Below are 22,527 nucleotides of genomic sequence, written 5' to 3' on the forward strand. Positions count from 1 at the left end.
AATAGTCAGTGCATCCATCACCTCAAACACAATGACCTTGACACCACCAAGTGCGGTTTCTGACCCAATCACAGCACGGAGACAGCTCTAAATTCAGCTCCCAGTGACATCAGGAACATCTTAGACTTCAGTGGCACAGCATCCTTGTTCCTCCTGGACCTCTCAGCACCGTTCAACACAGTCTCACACCCTTTTTACCAGACTACAAGCAGTTGTATTCAAGACTCATCCCTCAACTGGATCTCCTCTTTCCTCACTGGTTACACCTAGAGGATCTTTCTCCCTCCTTTCATCTCTGCCCCAAAGACATCATCTGCGGCATCCCCCAAGGCTCCTTCCTCAGTCCCACCCTCTTCAATGTCTACATGGCTCTGCTAGTGTACCTCATTCGCACCCACAGCCTCAACATCATCTCATACACCCAGCTTGTCCTTCCCTTCACCAACGATGCCAGCTCCACCTGAGCCCACTTCAGGACACCATGACAGACATTGCTGCCTGGCTGTAGGACAACTGCCTCAAAATTAACTCAGACAAAATGGAAATTCGTACCTTCGGACAAAAGCCCTCCCCATGGGATGACACATGGTGGCCCGCAGCCCTCGGCCCCCTCCTACCTCCACAGACCACACACGCATCCTCTGGATCATTCTGGACACCCACCTCACCATGAGAAAACAAGTCAATGCTGTCTCTGCGGCCCGTTTCAACACCCTCTGCATGCTCCGCAAGATTTTCCTCTGATTTCCACTCTGCACCAGGAAGACGGTCAACAACTCCTAGCACGCCATCAGATCATCCATAACACTGCTTCCAGAATTGTCCTCAACCTCCCCAGAAAAACCAACATCACTCCGCACCTCAGGGCCCTCCACTGGCTCCCTGTACAACAAAGATAAAGTTTCCTCTTCAAGCTCCTCACACATGCGTACCGAGCCCTCCACAACACCGAACCCGCCTACATCAACCAGTGCCTCAAAATCCATCAGCCCACCAGAGGTCTCCACTCGGCCTCCATCACCCTTGCTCACGTCCCCCACCTCCGACGTGAATGCCTCAGAGGATGCTCCTTCTCTCACCTCGACACCAAATCCTAGAACACCCTCCCCCCACCTCCAGACATCCCCTTCCCTGAACCCACACCAGAAGGACTGTTCCCACAGCGCCTGGAGACCCCACGGGGTGACAAGCCTGCACTCTACAAGAACTCACTAATTGGAAGCATGCAGGCTGCAATGGCAGACCTGAGAAATGGATAAAAGGTTAAAGGGGCATTTACATAGGCGGGATGATACGTGATGCAGGCCCACTAGTAGCAGTTAGGTTACAGGCCTGGGTACATGTTTTACCACTTTAATAGGGACTTATAAGTGGATTAAATATGCCAATCAGGTATAGGCCAATTTCACCTTTGTTTAAGGAGTGAGCAAAAGCACTTTGGCACTGGATAGCAGTGTAAGGTGCACAAAGTCCTAAAGCCAACAAAAATGTATTTAGGCAACAGGAGGTGAGTAGACAAAACGAATTGGTGAAGACCATCCTAAGGGCTGTCAGGTCTAATACCCACTTATTCAAATACTATCTGTAAATCGTTCCTTAAGGACACCTCCTAAATGTCTAGGACCCCCCCCCCCCAGCACACACTCACACATACTCTGGTTGTTATTATTGAAACTGTTAATTTTTTTTCCAGCCTATTCAAATGATATTTCTTGTTACTCTTGAGGAACTCCACTGAACATATATCTAGATCTCCATTACATAAATATGTTTAATTAATGAATACCATGAACTACAATAATGGGGCAATTATTATTTCTGCCTTTATAATTGCAATTAGGAGCTAGTGCTATTATTACCCTCCTCAAACCAACATTATGATTGCCACTAATTGGACAGCCGTGTGGGTTGTGAGTGTACCCAATAGAACTGCAATGATGCTGAGGGCCATGGTTGTCTGGTTGGCGGCGGCCATGGGACAGCTGCATTCCCCACGACATACCCCAGACATGTACTTGTCCTTCATAACATCTCCAATGGTGCTAATGGTATGGAATATTTGCCAGTGCTGCATGGAAAACAGGTGTGCCTGGGAGTTCTTGCAAGAGGTCGCACTGGACGGAGAGTTCCTCATGTGATTAACCAGATGACGCTCAATACAGACCCCATCCTCCATTGTTATTAAACGTACTCCTTGAAGGAAGCTGCACTATTGTTATTAATTCTGGTGGGAATAGCTCGTGTGTTCCACTTTTTTCCACTGAATGATTAGATGGCCACATTGATGAGGGACGCAGTCCCCTCACACAATTATTGAACTGCACACATAATATATGAACGTTTTGCTTTTTGATTCAGTATTTGAAATTACTTTTATGAAAACTGCTGACATCTTTTTGGATGGATTTCTTTAGTGAGCCTTCTATTATACTTCTTGGTATTTTCTAATTTGCGTTGAACTACTTGAAATTGTTGTTATGTAAACTACCTGTATGCACTAATCACTGTTCTTATTAGCAGCGCTCTTATAGCCATCTTGGTCATGTTCATGCGATATAAAACTGGGGAAAAAAAATCCATAAATAAAATATTAGTGCTTTGCGTTTGAGGGAATGTATTTTAATCAGTTTAGTACCAGTTGATCAAAGATCACTATTTTAGGTAATTTGCTTTGTGCGTTATGTTGCTTATACCGCATGCACCAAATATTTTGGCAAAAGATGAATGATATAATCCAACCCATCCTCTACATTTCTCAAGGACTCTTCTTTTTAATATTGTAAGACTACCATCAATAGAGCGACGCAACATGTATGATGGGCCTTGTCTTGCCTAGTTGTCCTGACTACGGAACACGTTCTCATTTTAAGAACTATTCTCTCCATTTAATCTTCAGGAAGCAGCTAAACCCCTTCCTTTATACAATCTGACACAAGGGTATGCATTTGGATCCATAGCCTTTGGTCTCTTCTATGTCAGGGCCACGATGACCCCTTGGCGTGAATGCTGCATTATTATAAACATAAAAGTATTCACTTTGCTGTGCAATCACATGAACAGATTCTTTAACGTGTACCTTGCTGATTTTGTATAAGCAACGGCTCAGAATACCCTACTGGTAAAAGCATGCCTACCCTTCAAATTACAAGGAAGGAAAATAAACATGGCAAAAGAATAAATGATGTCATCCTTTGCCAGCTGTGAAATTATTATCAGAACCGAAGGCCATCTACACCGGAAATAAGCTGCTTCACAAGCATTTGAAGTTTGTGAACTTCAGCTCCTCCTACTCTGTCCAGGGAATGCACACATTGGTGCTGTGTATCATGGTGGCGACTTTCCTTCTTGCTAGATGGAACCCAAGTGATGATGTTCACAGTATTTAAGTTTTATTATGAAAAGATCCTCTTTTGTATCCAACACGATTAGGTCTTTCTTTACATCTTAAGAGAGATATTATTTTACCACTGACAGCTGAATTATTTTATATCTGGAAAGGCGCACCGAGTCTTTTGTTTTTTTTACTTTCACTACTTGACTTAAAGAAGAGTTATAGAGTGCTGGATTCCATGTATCGCAGTATTGTATTGGCAATGACAAGTTTAAGCCAAGCATGCTGCATCACCTACAATGTTCAGGGAAATCGTTTAGCAGAAGTGTGCGACTTTCAAAAAACTTCTGAAATATAGTATTATTTACTTCATTATTATTTACTTATTATAAAAATGATTACCGCATTTGAAATGGGACAGGAAGTTTACGGTGTCTTCAAATGTTTCTTCTGGAGCACAACCTTTCTTTCTTCTTTGTGAATGTTGTGCAACAGGAAAGACAAATCCAGTGAAAACTGCTCAGTTGGATGACACATTGCAGTAGTCTGAGAGCTCCCATGTGTGCAAGTGTCAGGATGTGTTTAAGTACTTCTCTTTGACGGTACTAGACACACACTCTAAGTAGGTAAGGAACAAAACTTGTCAGCAGTTTTAGAGGTCAATCATTAATGTCTTTATAAATATTTTATCTGTTCCCACTTGTATAGTGTATACAGAGTCCTATAGAGATAAAAATATTCTAATAAGCTATTAAAAATTTATAAAGTGATGCAGCCAGCATGATTGGTATTGTTATTAGAAGACTTTCAAGAGATAGGTTGTTTGAAAACTGAAGAGTTTAATCACTATTTTCTACGCATTGGTATTCCTAGTCCACTACACAGTAGTTTATGTGAATGCTACCGTGAAGGTTATTCGAGATAATGAAACTTTAAGGATCAATGCACTAAAATGTTGCTAGGGGAGATGTGCATGAAAATTCCTGAAAATGCACTTACACACGTGTGTGTGGGTGTCTGCTGCGATATCTATTGTAGGAATATTAACGCATATCTCCGGTAGCAACATTTTAGTGCATTGATCCCTAATATCCTTGTACATAAGCTACAATTAGTGTCTGTATTCTAATTAAATACATGACATGTCCCAGACAATACACTGTATAGTCTACATTTCAGTTTCATGTTTACCTTTCAGCTTTATTATAGTAAAAGGAAGTGTTCTGATGTATCATTACATTAAAATGGAAAATAATAATTGTTGTTATCGTCATTAGCACGTATCAGTGTTTAATTCCCAAAATACCCTTATTCGTAAGACGAAGAATACCAGCTTCCCCCCCTCATATTCCTGTAAGAAATCCACTTCAGGCAAGCGAGATTCCCACGCATTTGGCCAGCTGCTGTCATTTTGACATTCATTATATGCATGAAGTTGCTTTTGTGCAGTCTGTTGGTAAGGTCATCTTTCAGTAGAACACGTTGCAAAACAACCCATGGATCCCTATCAATTTTGTATTTTACCTTTTTGTGACATATTTAACTAATAATTTGTGTAACTTCGCGTTTGCGTGATGACGTCAGATTCCTGCTAAAGATCTGAAACTTTTATTGCCGTGTTTGGTAACTCCAGCGCAAACACACTCTGGGTCAATCAACTACATTTATAAATGTACACAGATTTTAAAAGTGCAGACATATGTTTGAAAGATTGTCCTGTAGTGTTATAACAAGGACGGCACAGAACCTAGTGCAAGTAACCCAAAATGTCCCTACGACTGCCACTTGGGGGGTAACATGCAGAAATAAGTAGGGATCAGTGCCTCACTTTGAGTCCCTCACTCAAATTCCAATATCTCTGATTGGAAGACAATGGACATGATTGAAAGGTTTCCTCTGTGACAAGACAGACAGTAGGAGAAAGACAACTAATCCTCTGGAACACGCATTCCAAAGTGGAATTTATCAAATATTAGAACACTGGAATGTTGGGAGCTCCTTTTGAGACAATGGAGTGCTCTGGGCTTTTACTGGCTGGTAAAAGACCTGAGCATCAACATTGAAATGTCCTTTGTTCACAGCTGTGAACAAGGGCCTCAAGGCCTTTGTTTTATTTATTCAAACATTCTGCCTTCTGTGGAATGTTCTAATACCCTTATAGCCCTTCAAAGTTGGGCTATACCGGCAATTAAAGTCCAGTTCCCTAGTTAAAGGCTTTTGCCTTCGGCTCAGGCCTTTAATGATGTAGCAGGGCTTTAATGACCAGTATAGACCGCTAAAGATGACTCTAAGTAATTTAAAACTCCGCTTCAGAGTCTGGCATGACTGACAGTTCCAGGACGTGAGGTGATTTGTAGTTTTATATTGGCCGAACTCAGCTTTAAGGCATTGGAGAGATTTACATAATCACCAGTTAAATTACAAAAGGATAGAATAGATTTTTTGAGGCATGGGTGTTAGACCTGACAGCCTTAGGGTAGTCACCCCTAACTTTTTGCCTGCCTCCCTCCATTTTTTTGGACACTGTTTTTGCTGGTTTATAGACTCTGCGCACTTTACCACTGCTAACCAGTGCTAAAGTGCATATGCTCTCTCCCTTAAAACATGGTAACCTGGAAACCTACCTGATTGGACTATTAATTTACTTATAAGTCCCTAGTAAGGTGCACTTTATGTGCACAGGGCTGGTAAATTAAATGCTACTAGTGGGCCTGCAGCACTGGTTGTGCCACCCACCTAAGTAGCCCCTTTTTCCTTGTCTCAGGCCTGCCATTGCAAGGCCTGTGTGTGCAGTTTCACTGCCACCTCGACTTGGCATTTAAAAGTACTTGCCAAGCCTAGAACTCCCCTTTTACTACATATAAGTCACCCTTAAGGTGTGCCCTAGGTAACCCCTAGGGCAGGGTGCTGTGTAGGTAAAAGGCAGGACATGTACCTGTGTAGTTATATGTCCTGGTAGTGTAAAACTCCTAAATTCGTTTTCACACTACTGAGAGGCCTGCTCCCTTTATAGGCTAACCTTAGGGCTGCCCTCATACACTGTTGAAGTGGCAGCTGCTGATCTGAAAGGAGCAGGGAGGTCATATTTAGTATGGCCAGAATGGTAATACAAAGTCCTACTGACTGGTGAAGTCGGATTTAATATTACTATTCTAGAAATGCCGCTTTTAGAAAGTGAGCATTTCATTGCACTTAAATCCTTCTGTGCCTTACAATCCACGTCTGGCTGGGCTTGGTTGACAGCTCCTTGTGCATTCACTCAGACACACCCCAAACACAGGGTACTCAGCCTCACTTGCATACATCTGCATTTTGAATGGGTCTTCCTGGGCTGGGAGGGTGGAGGGTCTGCTCTCACACAAAGGACTGCCACACCCCCTACTGGGACCCTGGCAGACAGGAGTAAACTGAAAGGGGACCTGGTGCACTTCTTAGCCACTCTTTGAAGTCTCCCCCACTTCAAAGGCACATTTGGGTATAAAACAGGGCCTCTGCCCTACCTCATCAGACACTTGCTGGAGAAGAAACCTGAACCAGAAACTACATCCTGCCAAGAAGAACTGCCTGGCTGCTCAAAGGACTCACCTGTCTGCTTTCTACAAAGGACTGCTGTCTTGCTGTTGCCCTGCTGCCTTGCTGAACTCTTGTCTGGCTGTGAAAGTGCTCTCCAAGGGCTTGGATAGAGCTTGCCTCCTGTTCCTTGAAGTCTCAGGACCAAAAAGACTTCTTCCTTTCACTTGGACGCTCCGTGCGCCGAAAATTTCGACGCACAGCTTGTTTCGCGGCGAGAAAAACGCCGCACATCGACGCTGATCAACGCGACGCTCTCGGGACGATCTAGACTTCGACGCACAACCTCGCAAGGACAACGCCGCCCGACTTTCCAGGAGAAATCGACGCGACGCCTGCCGTGAGACCAAAATTTCGACGCACGGCCTCGCAAGGACAACGCCGCCCGACTTCCAAGGAGAAATCGACGCGACGCCTACCGTGAGATCGAAACTTCGACGCGCAGCCCCGCAGAACGACGCGCAGCCGGAAAACAAGTCGGAGAATCCACGCACAGACCCGGGACATCTGGTAATCCCCGCGATCCACGAAAAGAGACTGTCTGCGCGCCGGAAAACGACGCCCGACTTCCCCGCGTGGAAAAGAACGACGCAAGTCTGTGTGTGCTGAGAGGAAATCGACGCACACACCCCTTTTTCCACGCATCTCTTTACCTGTGGCCCTCTGAGGAGATTTTCCACCAGAAACCAGGTACTTTGTGCTTGAAAGACACTTTATTACATTCTAAAGACTTAAGACACTTTATATCACTTTCCTGTGATAGTTCTACAATTTTCCATTGCATCTTTATTCTTTTTGATCTACAATTATCCTGATAAATATTATATATTTTTCTAAACACTGTGTGGTGTATTTTTGTGGTGCTATATGGTGGTATTGTATGATTTATTGCACAAATACTTTACACATTGCCTTCTAAGTTAAGCCTGACTGCTCGTGCCAAGCTACCAGAGGGTGGGCACAGGATAATCTTGGATAGTGTGTGACTTACCCTGACTAGAGTGAGGGCTTTTGCTTGGACAGAGGGTAACCTGACTGCCAACCAAAAACCCCATTTCTAACATTGGTGATCAGCGGTGAGGATAGGACTTGTATTTGTGCAGTGACATACAGTAGCTAAGTATTTCACTACCTACCCACAGTTGAAGGTCAACTTGGTTTTTATCTCTTTTTGAAAATCCGTTTTTTCCTGACAATTTTCAAAAACTAAATCCTCACTCAACATGTCTCTGACTGGGTCTCAGACAGGGGACTTTGACCTAGTCCAGTTGGATACATACACGGTCAAACAACTAAGAGGATTCTGCAGGGCATTAAGGGTACCCACCCAAGGGGCATCCAGAAAGGAGGACTTTCAAGTGGCGCTGAGGGCCTGGGCAGAAGCCCATTTAGAGGATGATGAGGAAGAGGAGCCAGAAAATGGCCCCTCAGAAGGATTTTCACTATCTATGGATGGTGTTACCACTGCAATTGTGCACCCTTCCAGACCAGGGAGCAGTGTCTCCATGCAAAGCCTGACCGCAGAGGAAAGGAGAGAGGAAAGGGAATTCCAATTGCAAATGGCAAAACTGAAAATTGAGGCACAACAGGAGGAGAGGAGGGCAGAAAGAGAAGCCAAACAAGCTGAGGCTGAAAGAGCAGCCAAACAGATTGAAGCTGAAAGAACAGCCAAACAGATTCAAGCAGAAGCTGAAAGGGCAGCCAAACAAGCAGAAGCTGAAAGAGCAGCCAAACAAGTGGAAGCTGAAAGAGCTTTGGCTGAAAAGAAACTATTGTTGGCTCATGAACTGAGTCTCAAGGAGCTGGAGATCAAGGCAAGACAGTCTGAATCCAGCAATAATGGTGGCAGCATACAGACAGGACCTGCTGGAGAAAAGAAGGTTCGTATACCCAAAAATGTGGTGCCCAGTTTTGTGGTGGGAGATGACATAGATAAATGGTTAGCTGCTTATGAAGTTGCACTAAGGGCTCATGAGGTTCCTGAAGGGCAATGGTGGGTAGCTATGTGGGGTTATGTGCCGCCATTGGGGAGGGACACACTTCTCACATTGGATCCACCGGATCAAAACACATACCCACTCCAGAAAGCCACTTTACTTGCCAAGTTTGGGCTGACCCCTGAGGGATACCGTCAGAGGTTCAGGGACAGCACCAAACAAACCACACAAACATGGGTAGATTTCTTTGATTTCTCTAGTAAGGCACTGAATGGATGGGTGCGGGGCAACAAAGTAGCAGATTATAAAGGTTTATATGACTTGATCCTGAGAGAGCATATGCTTAATGTTACTTATACCGATTTGCGCCAGCACCTAGTGGATAGTAAGCTGACTGATCCCAGGAAGCTTGCTGAGGAGGCGGACCTCTGGGTTAGCACCAGAGTGTCCAAAAAGGTACCTGGGGGGGACTCCCACAAAGGTGGTCAGGGTTCCCAACAGAAGAAAGAGGGGGGAGATAAACTTACAGATAAGGAACTCTCTAAAGGCCCCCAAAAGAATTCCCAGGGAGGGGGTGGCAACCCTTCCTTTTCCAAATTTGGGAAAAAGCCAGGGACATTTGACAGGTCAGGAAAATCTAGCCCCAAATGCATGGAGTGTTACCAATATGGTCACTACAAAGGCGATCCACAGTGCCCCAAGAGGGCACCGTCCACTACCGGACAGGCACCTGGGTTGACTAGTGTAGCACTCGGGGGGGAGATGGACCCAACTAGCTTTGGGGAGCAGGTAGAGATTTCCCTAGTGTCCCTGGGAGAAGGAGAAATGGTGCCCAAGGCCCACATGCCCAGAAATACTTCCAAGTACCGGCAGTGGGTCACCATTGATGGGCAGAGGGTGGAGGCTCTGCGTGACACAGGAGCCAGTATGACTACTATCAAGAGTCAGCTGGTGTCAGCAGAGCAGATAGTACCTAATACATTCCACCAGGTCAGAGTCGCTGACAATCGCGAGAGTCACCTACCGGTGGCTCTGGTTCCCTTTGAGTGGGGGGGGGTCTCTGGTACTCTGAAAGTAGCTGTGAGTCCTGCCATGCCTGTAGATTGTCTGTTAGGCAATGACCTTGAGCACACTGCTTGGAAAGAAGTGGAGCTCAGGTCTCACCTGGAGATGTTAGGGTTACCTGAGTGGGTCTGCATGACCACACGGTCCATGGCTGACCGAGAGGGAAGTCAAGGGCATCTGGAGCCTGGAACGATGGCCCAGAGAGCTGCCAGGAGGAGGGACCAGGGGTGCGGGAGACCGGCCCCCGCTGTTCCCACAGTGGCTGACGGGGCTCCTGAGGAGGAGGCTTCCGAGCCAACTGGGGAAGACATCGCCGCCCTAGGTGACTTACCTGAGCTTGCTGGCTGGCAAGTTGAGGGTGGACCCACCAGGGAGGAATTCTGCAAGGCGCAGAAAGAATGTCCCACTCTAGAAGGGTTGAGGAAACAAGCCTCAAACCAGGCAGCCGGCGACGCCTCTGGCATTCACCACCTATATTGGGAGAATGATCTCCTCTACAGTGAGCCTAAGGTTCCGGGCTTTGGGGCAGCACGTATGCTGGTGGTCCCCCAATGTTACCGAACCTTCCTACTGGGTCTGGCTCACGACATTCCCCTGGCAGGACATTTGGGGCAGGGCAAGACCTTTAACAGGCTTGTCACCCACTTTTATTGGCCCAAAATGAGGACACACTCAGACAAGTTCTGCAGATCCTGTCCTACCTGCCAGGCCAGTGGTAAAGCAGGAAAAAGGGTTAAAACCCCCCTGATTCCACTTCCTGTCATTGGCACCCCCTTTGAAAGGGTGGGCATCGACATTGTTGGCCCCTTGGACCCCAAAACTGCCTTAGGCAACAGGTTCATCCTGGTTTTGGTGGACCATGCCACCCGTTACCCAGAGGCAATCCCTCTAAGGACAGTAACTGCACCGGTGGTGGCCAGAACCCTGATGGGGATATTTACCCGTGTGGGATTCCCCAAGGAAATAGTGTCTGACAGAGGCACTAACTTCATGTCTGCATACATGAAGTCTCTGTGGGATGCGTGTGGTGTAACTTACAAGTTCACCACACCCTATCACCCCCAGACGAACGGTCTTGTGGAGAGATTCAACAAGACCCTGAAAGGCATGATTGGTGGCCTCCCTGAGGCCATGAGGCGTAAGTGGGACGTCCTCTTACCATGCCTTCTCTTTGCTTACAGAGAGGTCCCCCAGAGAGGGGTAGGGTTCAGTCCCTTTGAACTTCTCTATGGGTACCCTGTCAGGGGACCCTTAAGCATTGTCCAGGAGGGATTGGAGAAAGCTCCAAAGACACCCCCTCAGGATGTGGTCAGCTATATGTTGGCCCTCCGCAACCAGATGACCCGCTTCTGGAAAGAAGCCCAAGATAACCTTGAGGCCAGTCAAGAGGTGATGAAACAATGGTATGACCAGAAGGCCACCCTGGTAGAGTTTCAACCTGGAGACAAAGTGTGGGTAATGGAGCCAGTAGAGCCCAGAGCTCTCCAGGACCGCTTGTCTGGCCCATTTGAAATAAAGGAGCGGAAAGGGGAGGCCACTTACCTAGTGGACCTCAAAACCCCTAGGAATCCCCTAAGGGTGCTCCATGTGAACCGACTAAAAGCTCATTTTGAGAGGTCGGAGATCAACATGCTTCTGGTCACAGATGAAGGAACGGAAGAGGAGAGTGAACCTCTCCCTGACCTCCTCTCTGCCCAAGAAGGGGATGGGTCAGTAAGCGGGGTCATTCTGTCTGACTCCCTGACTCTAAATCAGAAAGGAGACTGTTATGAGCTGTTGGAGCAGTTCTCCCCCCTGTTCTCCCTTACTCCTGGGCTGACCCACCTCTGTGTTCATGATATTGACACCGGTGACAGTCTCCCTGTGAAAAACAAAATTTACAGGTTGTCGGATAAGGTGAAGGCCAGCATCAAGGAGGAGGTCTCCAAGATGTTGACTCTAGGGGTCATTGAGAAATCCAGTAGTCCCTGGGCCAGCCTAGTGGTATTGGTCCCTAAGGCTACTGCCCCAGGTGCGAAGCCAGAACTCCGGTTCTGTGTGGACTACCGGGGTCTCAACTCAGTCACACGGACTGATGCTCACCCCATCCCCCGAGCTGATGAGCTCGTGGACAGGCTAGGCGCTGCCAAGCTCCTGAGTACGTTTGATCTTACTTCAGGGTACTGGCAGATCGGCCTAACTGAGGGGGCCAAGGAAAGATCCGCATTTTCAACCCCGGATGGCCATTACCAGTTCCGGGTGATGCCGTTTGGGTTGAAAAATGCCCCCGCTACCTTCCAACGGTTGGTTAACGGGGTCCTAGCTGGCAAGGATGCCTTCTGTGCAGCCTACCTGGATGACATAGCTGTCTACAGTTCCAGCTGGGAGGAACACCTGCTTCACCTCAAGGAGGTGCTTCAGGCCCTGCAACAGGCAGGCCTGACCATCAAGGCCAGTAAGTGCCAGATTGGGCAGGGTTCCGTGGTGTACTTAGGACACCGAGTGGGTGGTGGCAAGGTGCAGCCACTCCAGGCCAAGATTGAAACTATCAAGGCCTGGCAACCACCCCGAACACAGACGGAAGTGAGAGCCTTTCTAGGCCTCACAGGATACTACCGCCGATTTGTCAAGGGCTATGGTACCATTGTAACACCCTTGACAGAACTCACTTCCAAGAAGCAACCTAAGTTGGTGAATTGGACAGAGGCTTGTCAGAAAGCCTTTGAGGCCCTGAAGGAAGCCATGTGCACGGCCCCGTACTCATGGCCCCTGACTACTCCCAGGAATTTATCGTGCAGACAGATGCTTCAGAGCATGGCATAGGGGCAGTCCTAGCACAGCTGAATGAGGAGGGCAGAGATCAACCGGTAGTCTTTATTAGCAGAAGGCTATTACCACGGGAACAGAGGTGGAGTGCTATTGAACGAGAAGCTTTTGCTGTGGTCTGGGCACTGAAGAAGCTAAGACCCTACCTGTTTGGGACTCACTTCCTGGTTCAGACAGACCACAGGCCCCTCAGATGGCTCATGCAGATGAGGATTGAGAATCCAAAACTCTTGAGGTGGTCCATTTCCCTACAGGGGATGGACTTTACGGTGGAACATCGCCCAGGGGTTGACCACGCCAATGCTGATGGTCTCTCCAGGTACTTCCGCCTTAGCGATGAGAGCTCCCAGGAGGTCGGGTAGCTCTCCCCACTTTCAGCTGGGGGGGACACATGTTAGACCTGACAGCCTTAGGGTAGTCACCCCTAACTTTTTGCCTGCCTCCCTCCATTTTTTTGGACACTGTTTTTGCTGGTTTATAGACTCTGCGCACTTTACCACTGCTAACCAGTGCTAAAGTGCATATGCTCTCTCCCTTAAAACATGGTAACCTGGAAACCTACCTGATTGGACTATTAATTTACTTATAAGTCCCTAGTAAGGTGCACTTTATGTGCACAGGGCTGGTAAATTAAATGCTACTAGTGGGCCTGCAGCACTGGTTGTGCCACCCACCTAAGTAGCCCCTTTTTCCTTGTCTCAGGCCTGCCATTGCAAGGCCTGTGTGTGCAGTTTCACTGCCACCTCGACTTGGCATTTAAAAGTACTTGCCAAGCCTAGAACTCCCCTTTTTCTACATATAAGTCACCCTTAAGGTGTGCACTAGGTAACCCCTAGGGCAGGGTGCTGTGTAGGTAAAAGGCAGGACATGTACCTGTGTAGTTATATGTCCTGGTAGTGTAAAACTCCTAAATTTGTTTTCACACTACTGAGAGGCCTGCTCCCTTCATAGGCTAACCTTAGGGCTGCCCTCATACACTGTTGAAGTGGCAGCTGCTGATCTGAAAGGAGCAGGGAGGTCATATTTAGTATGGCCAGAATGGTAATACAAAGTCCTACTGACTGGTGAAGTCGGATTTAATATTACTATTCTAGAAATGCCGCTTTTAGAAAGTGAGCATTTCTTTGCACTTAAATCCTTCTGTGCCTTACAATCCACGTCTGGCTGGGCTTGGTTGACAGCTCCTTGTGCATTCACTCAGACACACCCCAAACACAGGGTACTCAGCCTCACTTGCATACATCTGCATTTTGAATGGGTCTTCCTGGGCTGGGAGGGTGGAGGGTCTGCTCTCACACAAAGGACTGCCACACCCCCTACTGGGACCCTGGCAGACAGGAGTAAACTGAAAGGGGACCTGGTGCACTTCTTAGCCACTCTTTGAAGTCTCCCCCACTTCAAAGGCACATTTGGGTATAAAACAGGGCCTCTGCCCTACCTCATCAGACACTTGCTGGAGAAGAAACCTGAACCAGAAACTACATCCTGCCAAGAAGAACTGCCTGGCTGCTCAAAGGACTCACCTGTCTGCTTTCTACAAAGGACTGCTGTCTTGCTGTTGCCCTGCTGCCTTGCTGAACTCTTGTCTGGCTGTGAAAGTGCTCTCCAAGGGCTTGGATAGAGCTTGCCTCCTGTTCCTTGAAGTCTCAGGACCAAAAAGACTTCTTCCTTTCACTTGGACGCTCCGTGCGCTGAAAATTTCGATGCACAGCTTGTTTCGCGGCGAGAAAAACACCGCACACCGACGCTGATCAACGCGACGCTCTCGGGACGATCGAGACTTCGACGCACAACCTCGCAAGGACAACGCCGCCCGACTTTCCAGGAGAAATCGACGCGACGCCTACCGTGAGTGCGAAACTTTGACGCACGGCCTCGCAAGGACAACGCCGCACGACTTCCGAGGAGAAATCGACGCGACGCCTGCCGTGAGACCAAAATTTTGACGCACGGCCTCGCAAGGACAACGCCGCCCGACTTCCAAGGAGAAATCGACGCGACGCCTACCGTGAGATCGAAACTTCGACGCGCAGCCCCGCAGAATGACGCGCAGCCGGAAAACAAGTCGGAGAATCCACGCACAGACCCGGGACATCTGGTAATCCCCGCGATCCACGAAAAGAGACTGTCTGCGCGCCGGAAAACGACGCCCGACTTCCCCGCGTGGAAAAGAACGACGCAAGTCTGTGTGTGCTGAGAGGAAATCGACGCACACACCCCTTTTTCCACGCATCTCTTCACCTGTGGCCCTCTGAGGAGATTTTCCACCAGAAACCAGGTACTTTGTGCTTGAAAGACACTTTATTACATTCTAAAGACTTAAGACACTTTATATCACTTTCCTGTGATAGTTCTACAATTTTCCATTGCATCTTTATTCTTTTTGATCTACAATTATCCTGATAAATATTATATATTTTTCTAAACACTGTGTGGTGTATTTTTGTGGTGCTATATGGTGGTATTGTATGATTTATTGCACAAATACTTTACACATTGCCTTCTAAGTTAAGCCTGACTGCTCGTGCCAAGCTACCAGAGGGTGGGCACAGGATAATCTTGGATAGTGTGTGACTTACCCTGACTAGAGTGAGGGCTTTTGCTTGGACAGAGGGTAACCTGACTGCCAACCAAAAACCCCATTTCTAACAATGGGGAAATTAAGTGATTTGCCCAGAATCATAGGATGGAACCCAGTTCCTCAGTTCCATTAAGCTCAATGAGTGAACAGCCCAAGGGAAAGTGCTTCATCCCCTGTGCTTCACAGCCATACTGTTGTGGTGCGAAGTTCAGGAGAGGGGGGCCCCCTACCCTGGGTCTAATGACTGCACAGTCTCCCACATCTGGGCCTTGCTGCACGTGCTACACTTTTAGGCCCAGGGAAGTGGGGCCACCTCCTCTGGACTTAGAAGCGTTGTAGTACTTTGCTTACAAACATTGCATGGCAATGGGATCGCTCACCTCCACTGACCCACCACTCCTCACCCCTTAATGTCCACCTGATCCTAAAAATAAAGAGGCTATTTGTTGTGTGGAAACGCAAAACCAAAAAAGAGCACACAAGGAAAGTGGCCCCTTTATAACAGAGGTGCAGTCCTGCCTGTGACCTGGTCAGTCAACACAATTGCTGTCCCAAGTCCCCAGCCATTCTTTTCAAACTCCCAGGCCCCCACCCCGGAATACCATGGAACTTTTAGACCTGAAAGGTTAAGACATTGCTGTGATTGGCTGGGGGAGGCAGCACAGGAGGAACAGGTGGACAGACTGTGTAATGCAGCTTTTCAAATGGAAGTGGGCCCCCATGTTTTCAAGCTGAGTGAGGGGCCCTGGGCAGCTGCCCACACTGCCTATGCCTAGCTCCAGCCCTGCACATGAGGTTACTGGGTGGCATGCCTGGCCACAAGGACCTGTCCATCTGCCAGCAAATGCCAAGGGTACGCTGTCTCTCGGGGAAAATTTAGAAAAGGCTATCAGTCACGCCAAAACAGAGTGAATATCATGCTTAAAGGGTCCAAGTATTCACCATATACTAAAGGCTTGAAACCTGCGGTCTTAACATAAAAAAGTGTAACAAAAAAGTGGAAATTTGAAGTCTAATAAGTGTTGGGGAGAGAGTCACACAAGTCAACACATAGTTAAAAAGGTATGCTTAAACTATTCAAAGAGAAGTTCAGGAATTGCAAAAATTGTTGTAATTGGTAGCAGCAGTAGAAAAAACAATGTTTTTTAGACATTACACAGCAGCACAAGCTGCTGTGCAGCATGTCTTAAAGTTTAAACGATCGCTCTGTAGGGAGCCGGCTGCCATAACCTGTGTGTGATGACAGAACATACGCTACATTGTGCCTGCGCCAGCCTTACTGCTCTGAGTAGGTCTTAAAAGGAGGCACACTATTGTTTACACTGGGCCTCAATAGGATTTGCAGGATTAGCGTCAACATTTTTGACGCTAATACTGCAAAGCTCCAAACTAGCATCAAATATTCTGATGCGAGTTCCCTAACTACTGCATGGTGTCATTAGGTGGGCGCTAAGGGGCACAATAAAAGTGGCACTGCACTGGGTGCAGCACCACTTCTCTTAAATCTGGCCCCAGGTCTCTCTACATGCAGGGATTGCTCACGGACCAGCCTCACATGGCCAAATGCTGCTTCTTCAAAAGAGGTAGCCCTTCTGCATTTTGTGTCCAGCAATAGGAAACTAACTACTTGACCCTCAGCAACAAGTTCCCTGGGAACAAACAGAAGTCCCCAGATGTTTACTTTTCTTTCTTCCAGCAGTGAAGCAGCATTTTCTGCACTTCATGTGTCTCTTTCCAGGTACAGGTATGTTGTCTGGAGGTGGCGCTGATGTTCCAGCGACTGAAGAATTCCCAAAAACTAATCAAGACCCAATGAAAGTTGGGAATCTCACCCCTTTTTTGCAGCTTACAGCAGTCCTTCGTAATGTCCATCATCTACTTCTGGAGCCTGTTTTCCTTTTCAGAAACTACCATTTGGAGGAGAGTTATCATTTCCTCAGCCAGTAGTCTCCTGATACTGTAACTGTTGCAACTAGTTTCTCTCCGCTCCCCTTATTACCCATTCTAGTGTCCACTGTCAACACTACATAAGCTTTCTTGCTCTCACAGATAGTGCCATTGTCCTCCACTAAACCAGCCTATTATATGTATTCAGTTTCTGTTCTCATATGCATTCACCCCAGCTTTTGTTATTAGAATATATATTATATATTCGCTTTTTTTTTTTTAATTGGGATGTAGTAAAAAATAATAGTGACAGAAGGTTTGCAGGTGCAGAGAGAACCAGAAGAGGAGAAAAAATGAAAAAAAATTGAAAACGAGGCATTAATCAATAAACAAATTAACTGTTTCAATTTGTAGCTTCCCCATTAGAGGACAGACTGCTTAGGAAATTGGATGTTACTAGAAACGTATATTTGTTTATTTGCGTTCTCTTGCATGATCAAAGCAGTCCAAGTGCACTGTAAATCTTATTCAGAATGGTTGCTAGCATGGAACCCACAATGTGTTCTAGTCCTCAATTTGTGTTCATCCAAGACATTTTATAGATGGTAGACATGAAAGCTTTATGGTGGTCTTCCCCCACACTTTTGCCTGCCTCCCTCCATTTTTCTGGTCTCGTTTGTGCTGGTTCTAGGACTCTGCACACTTTACCACTGCTGACCAGTGCTAAAGTGCTTGTGCTCTCTCCCCTAAACATGGTAAAATTGGCTCCTACCAAACTGAAATATTTTGTTTACCTATAAGTCCCTAGTAAATTGCACTATATGTGCCAAGTGCCTGAACATTAAAGATACTAGTGGGCCTGCAGCACTGATTGTGCCACCCACACAGGTATCCCCTTAACCATGTCTCAGGCCTGCCATTGCAGTTTCACTTCCACGTCAACTTGGCATTTTGAAACTGCTTGCCAAGCCTTAAACACCACTTTTATTACATATAAGTCAGCCTTAAGGTAGGCCCTAGGTAGCTCTCAGGGCAGGGTGCTATGTAAGTAAAAGGCAGGACACACACTTGTAAGTTTTACGTGTCCTGGTACCAAAAAAAACACCTAAAATCATTTTTCAATACTGTGAAGCCTGCTTCTCTCAAAGGCCAGCACTGGAAATTCCCTTACATACATTTAAGTGGAAATGTATGATCTGAAATGAGTGTCATTATCATGCTTGGTATGGTTGGAATGGTAGTGAGAAATCCTGCTTACGGGTGAAGTTTGATTTAGCATTCCTCTTTAAAAAATGCCACTTTTAAGAGTAGGCATTTCTCTGCACATACTGCTCTCTGGCCAGACAGCCTGTCTCCAATCCACATCTGGTCTGTGCTAGTTGACAGCTCCCCTTATGCATTCCACCCAGACAGCCATAAACACAAGACACTCAGCTGCATGTGCATTCATCTGCATACTGATGGGTCTTCCTGGGCAGGAAAGGTAGGGAGGCTCCCAATTACACAAAGGGTAGCGGCTTCATCCCACACAAAGAACTGATAACCCCCACAAAACCTCCTGGCAGACAGAACTGGATTGAAAGGGAAATTGGTGCACCTCACCTCAAAGGCACTTCTGGGTATATATACTGGGTCTATGGCCTCCTCAAATCAGACACTTCTGGACCTACAGTTACAGCTGGACTCTGTCAAAAGGACTGTAGTGCTGGTTAAATGACTCAAGTGGATTGCTTTTCTGGAAGGACTGCTTTTCTGCTTGTTGCCCTGTTGCCTTCTTCTCCCTGACTCTGCTGAATGGACTCTGCCTTCCTACCACAAGTGATATCCAAGGGTTGTTTAGTTTGCCTCCTGTTCCCAAGTATCAGGGAAATCAAAGATTTGAATCATCTGCACCTGGACTCTGCAGGTTGTGAGTTTATCCTGCCTTGGAAGTGGGCCTGAGGTGCTCTGCCTTTTGTGGTGTCCGTCTGAAGTGCTGAACAGCAATGTGAAGCCCTGCAAAGCCTCACCGCGCAGCTGCCAGCCAGTCAGAACTAATGCACAGCGATGACAAGCCCTGAAAAACCTTGCCGCAAAGCTCCCAGAGATCCTTTTGTGGTGTTTTAACTGTGTTACTGTATGAGTTTTTGCACAAATACTTCACACATTGTTTTTTAAGTTAAGCTGGCCTGCCCTGTGCCCAGCTACCAGAGGGTGAGCACAGGATAATTTAGGTTGTGAGGTGACTTACCCTGACTTGGATTGTGTTCCCTACTTGGAAAGGGTGCGTACCTCTGCCAACTAGAGATTTGATTTCTAACAACGGAGTTCTTGCCTTTTGGGCAGCATTTTCAGGAGACATAGGCCCAGATGGTATTTATTCAGAACCTTTTTGTACTCTCTTCTGTCTTTTAGATAGATTCAGTTTTTGATTAAAATTGCCGTTTTTGTTAAGGATCAGACAAGAGAAGATGTTGCATTCTGCTTCTCCCTTTCTGCCACTAGTGTGAGCCCTCAGAGAGTCTTTATCATTCAATGATTTCATGACAAAATAACAGTAAGTTTACCATGGTTTTAAATGTGTTATTTGCCACATGAACACACATTTTATAGATTATTTTCCTTTTTTGCCTGGGTCTCATTAGTGGGTAACATTTTTAAAATTGTAAGGGAAACTATCTTCTGTGGTCTCTGTTTTTCGGTATGATCTAATAGTACATAATTTTCAGGAAAGTCTTTTGACACTTTGATTTATTTTGTTGTTTTCAACTTTCATGTAATCTCCTTCAATTGAAGTCCAGTATAATCTATGTCCAGTTGCTGTTTTCAACGTGAGGCAGGAAATGTATTTTTCTCAATGAGAAGGTGAGATGGATCAAGCCTATAAACACAGCTCAAAAGATTTCTGTAGAAATGAACTGGATCTGATGTTAGCATTTTGGTCCTGAAACTTTGCATACATTTGTCTTATTATGAGGCACTTCTCTTTAGGGTGTTCTACATAGTTGCATTTCCACAGCTTTTTTCTTTACTGGTCCTTAAGGAGTGAGGTGGGAAAAGAATAAGGTGGGAATGGGTATGTGTTTTTTGAGAATTACCTTTGTGTGGTATCCACTTAGAATAGTTCCTGAGATCCCAGAGTTTGGCTTCATGTGTTGGGTTGGTTCCTCTGGTCACTCGAGCAGGCCTACTGGCCAACTAGTTCTAAATCATTTTTATCTCACGCAACACAAAGTACATCTTTGGAACAGCTGATCAAACTCTTCCTTCAAAGGCCTTCCATCCCCCACCGCGGTAAGCCTTTTTTGGGTTATTTGGCATAGTCTTGCACTTAGGTCTCCATAAATGTTTGCCTACATAAGGTATCCACACCAAATTTTACCCTTCTTTTCCAACAGCCTGGGGTTCTAAAGATACCCAGGGTTTGTGGATTCCTCTCGAGAGGACTGACAAATTAGCCTAAATTCAGCTACATTTTGGGTTTGTGGCAAAAGTGGAAAAAAACACTGCATAAGAAAGCGTCTGGTTTTCACCTGCAAATGGCATCAATGAAGGGTTTGCAGGGCTAAAATCACCATCTTCCCAGCTTTCAGGAGCAGGCAGACTTGAATCAGAAAACCACATTTTCAGCACAGTTTTGTCATTCTACTTGGATATAGTGCATTTTCCTATTTTTTGTGCTTTCAATCTCCTTCCAGTTAGTGGTAGAAATGGGTGTCAAACCAATTGTGGATCCCAGAAAGCTATGCAATTCCAAAAAGCAAACAGAATATTGAATTCAGTAAGGGTTCATTTGTGTAGACCCTTCAAGGTTTTCCTTTAGAAAGTAACAGTTAAAATAAAAGAAATTTTGAAATTGAGTTGAAAAAACAGCCATTTGTGTCTACGGTTTCATCGGTGACTTTTTCCAAATATAGCAGATTTTCAAAAGCAATTTACCGTTATGTCTGCTAGACCCTTTTGATTGGGGAATATAAAGGGCTTGTAGGTTCACCAGGAACCTGAGCTGCACCTTACAATGTTTTTTTCATTGTGTACCGGGTATACAGTAATTCATTTGGTCAAATATAAAGAGTGAAAAATAGGTATCAAGGAAACCTATGTATTTCTGAAATGGGCACAAGATATGGAGTTTAGAAGCAGTGGTTATTTGCACATTTCTGAATTTGGGGATACCCATACTGGCATGTGAGTTAGAGGGCATTTCTCAAAAGTACTTCTTTCATCCACACTGTCTTACATTTGGAAGTCTCAAATGCAGAGATAGACTTACCCTTTTTTTTGCAATGTGCCTAGGTTTGGATTTTAGGCTGTAGCTCATCCAGCACGTAGGTAAACCTAGCACACCTATACATTTTTTAAATCCTGGATGGGGTAACTTGTGTGGTTCTCACCAGAATCTGTTGCCCAGAATCTCTTGCAAACTTCAAAATTTGTCAAACACATTCCACACAGTTCTATGATGGAAAGTTCTGGAATCTGAGGAGAGACACAACTTTCCTACCACCCAGTGTTCCTCTTTTTCTCCCGATATAAATTACACCTCACTTGTGTAGGTGGGCCAAGTGCCTGCCACAGGGAAGGGCTAAAAATGTGTAGGAATTGAGGGGGCAGTTTTTTCATATATTTTTAGACTGATTCTGCTTTTGGAACCTGCCCAAGCAGAGTTTTTAACAGTACTGGTGGGGACATGCTTGGTGATAGGAATTTTGTGGATTCCTGCAGATTCCGGAAGTTTCCATCACAGAAATGTAGGGAAAATACATGATTTCAGGCAAAGTTGAAGGTTTGCAGGACATTGCTTGTAAGAAAATGGTATGTAGTGCATGTGAAGCACACCATCTTAGCCTCCCTCAGATGTTGAGTTTTCCGAAGTGTTGGAGTCTAGTAGGGTTTTCCAGGTGGCAGCTTACCCAAAGTGCAGCTGCTCACCATTGCAAGTGGCATGCTATTGGGAGTTAGCCAAACTCTCCTGGCCTATATGTAAAATCAGCACCCAAAATAGTCAAATATCCCCTCTGTTGTCATTGGGATTAAATGCTTTTGTCTGCAAGGAGGGACAGGAAGACTGCTGCACCCTTCATCAGTTGGGGTGGGGGCATAACCATGCCCATTATGGTGGACAGCCCCACCCCTAATTTCTTTTATTCCCCAGCATCTAGTGAACTGTGTGCCCCTCGGGGGCTGATCCAGGGTAATTACCTCCATCTGCTCCCCCGGGAGGTAGAAAGACTGTGTCCCCATTTACTTGAGATGGATAAATGGCCATGCTGATGGTGGGCAGCCCCTTTCCTCTATTTTTTAAAAAGATTACTCCCGGGAATTTAGTGGGCTTTCTCCCCCCGCTGGTGGCATATTGGTGGTAATTATCC

The sequence above is a fragment of the Pleurodeles waltl genome, chromosome 1_2 (assembly GCF_031143425.1).
Source record: "Pleurodeles waltl isolate 20211129_DDA chromosome 1_2, aPleWal1.hap1.20221129, whole genome shotgun sequence".
NCBI lineage: Eukaryota > Metazoa > Chordata > Amphibia > Caudata > Salamandridae > Pleurodeles > Pleurodeles waltl.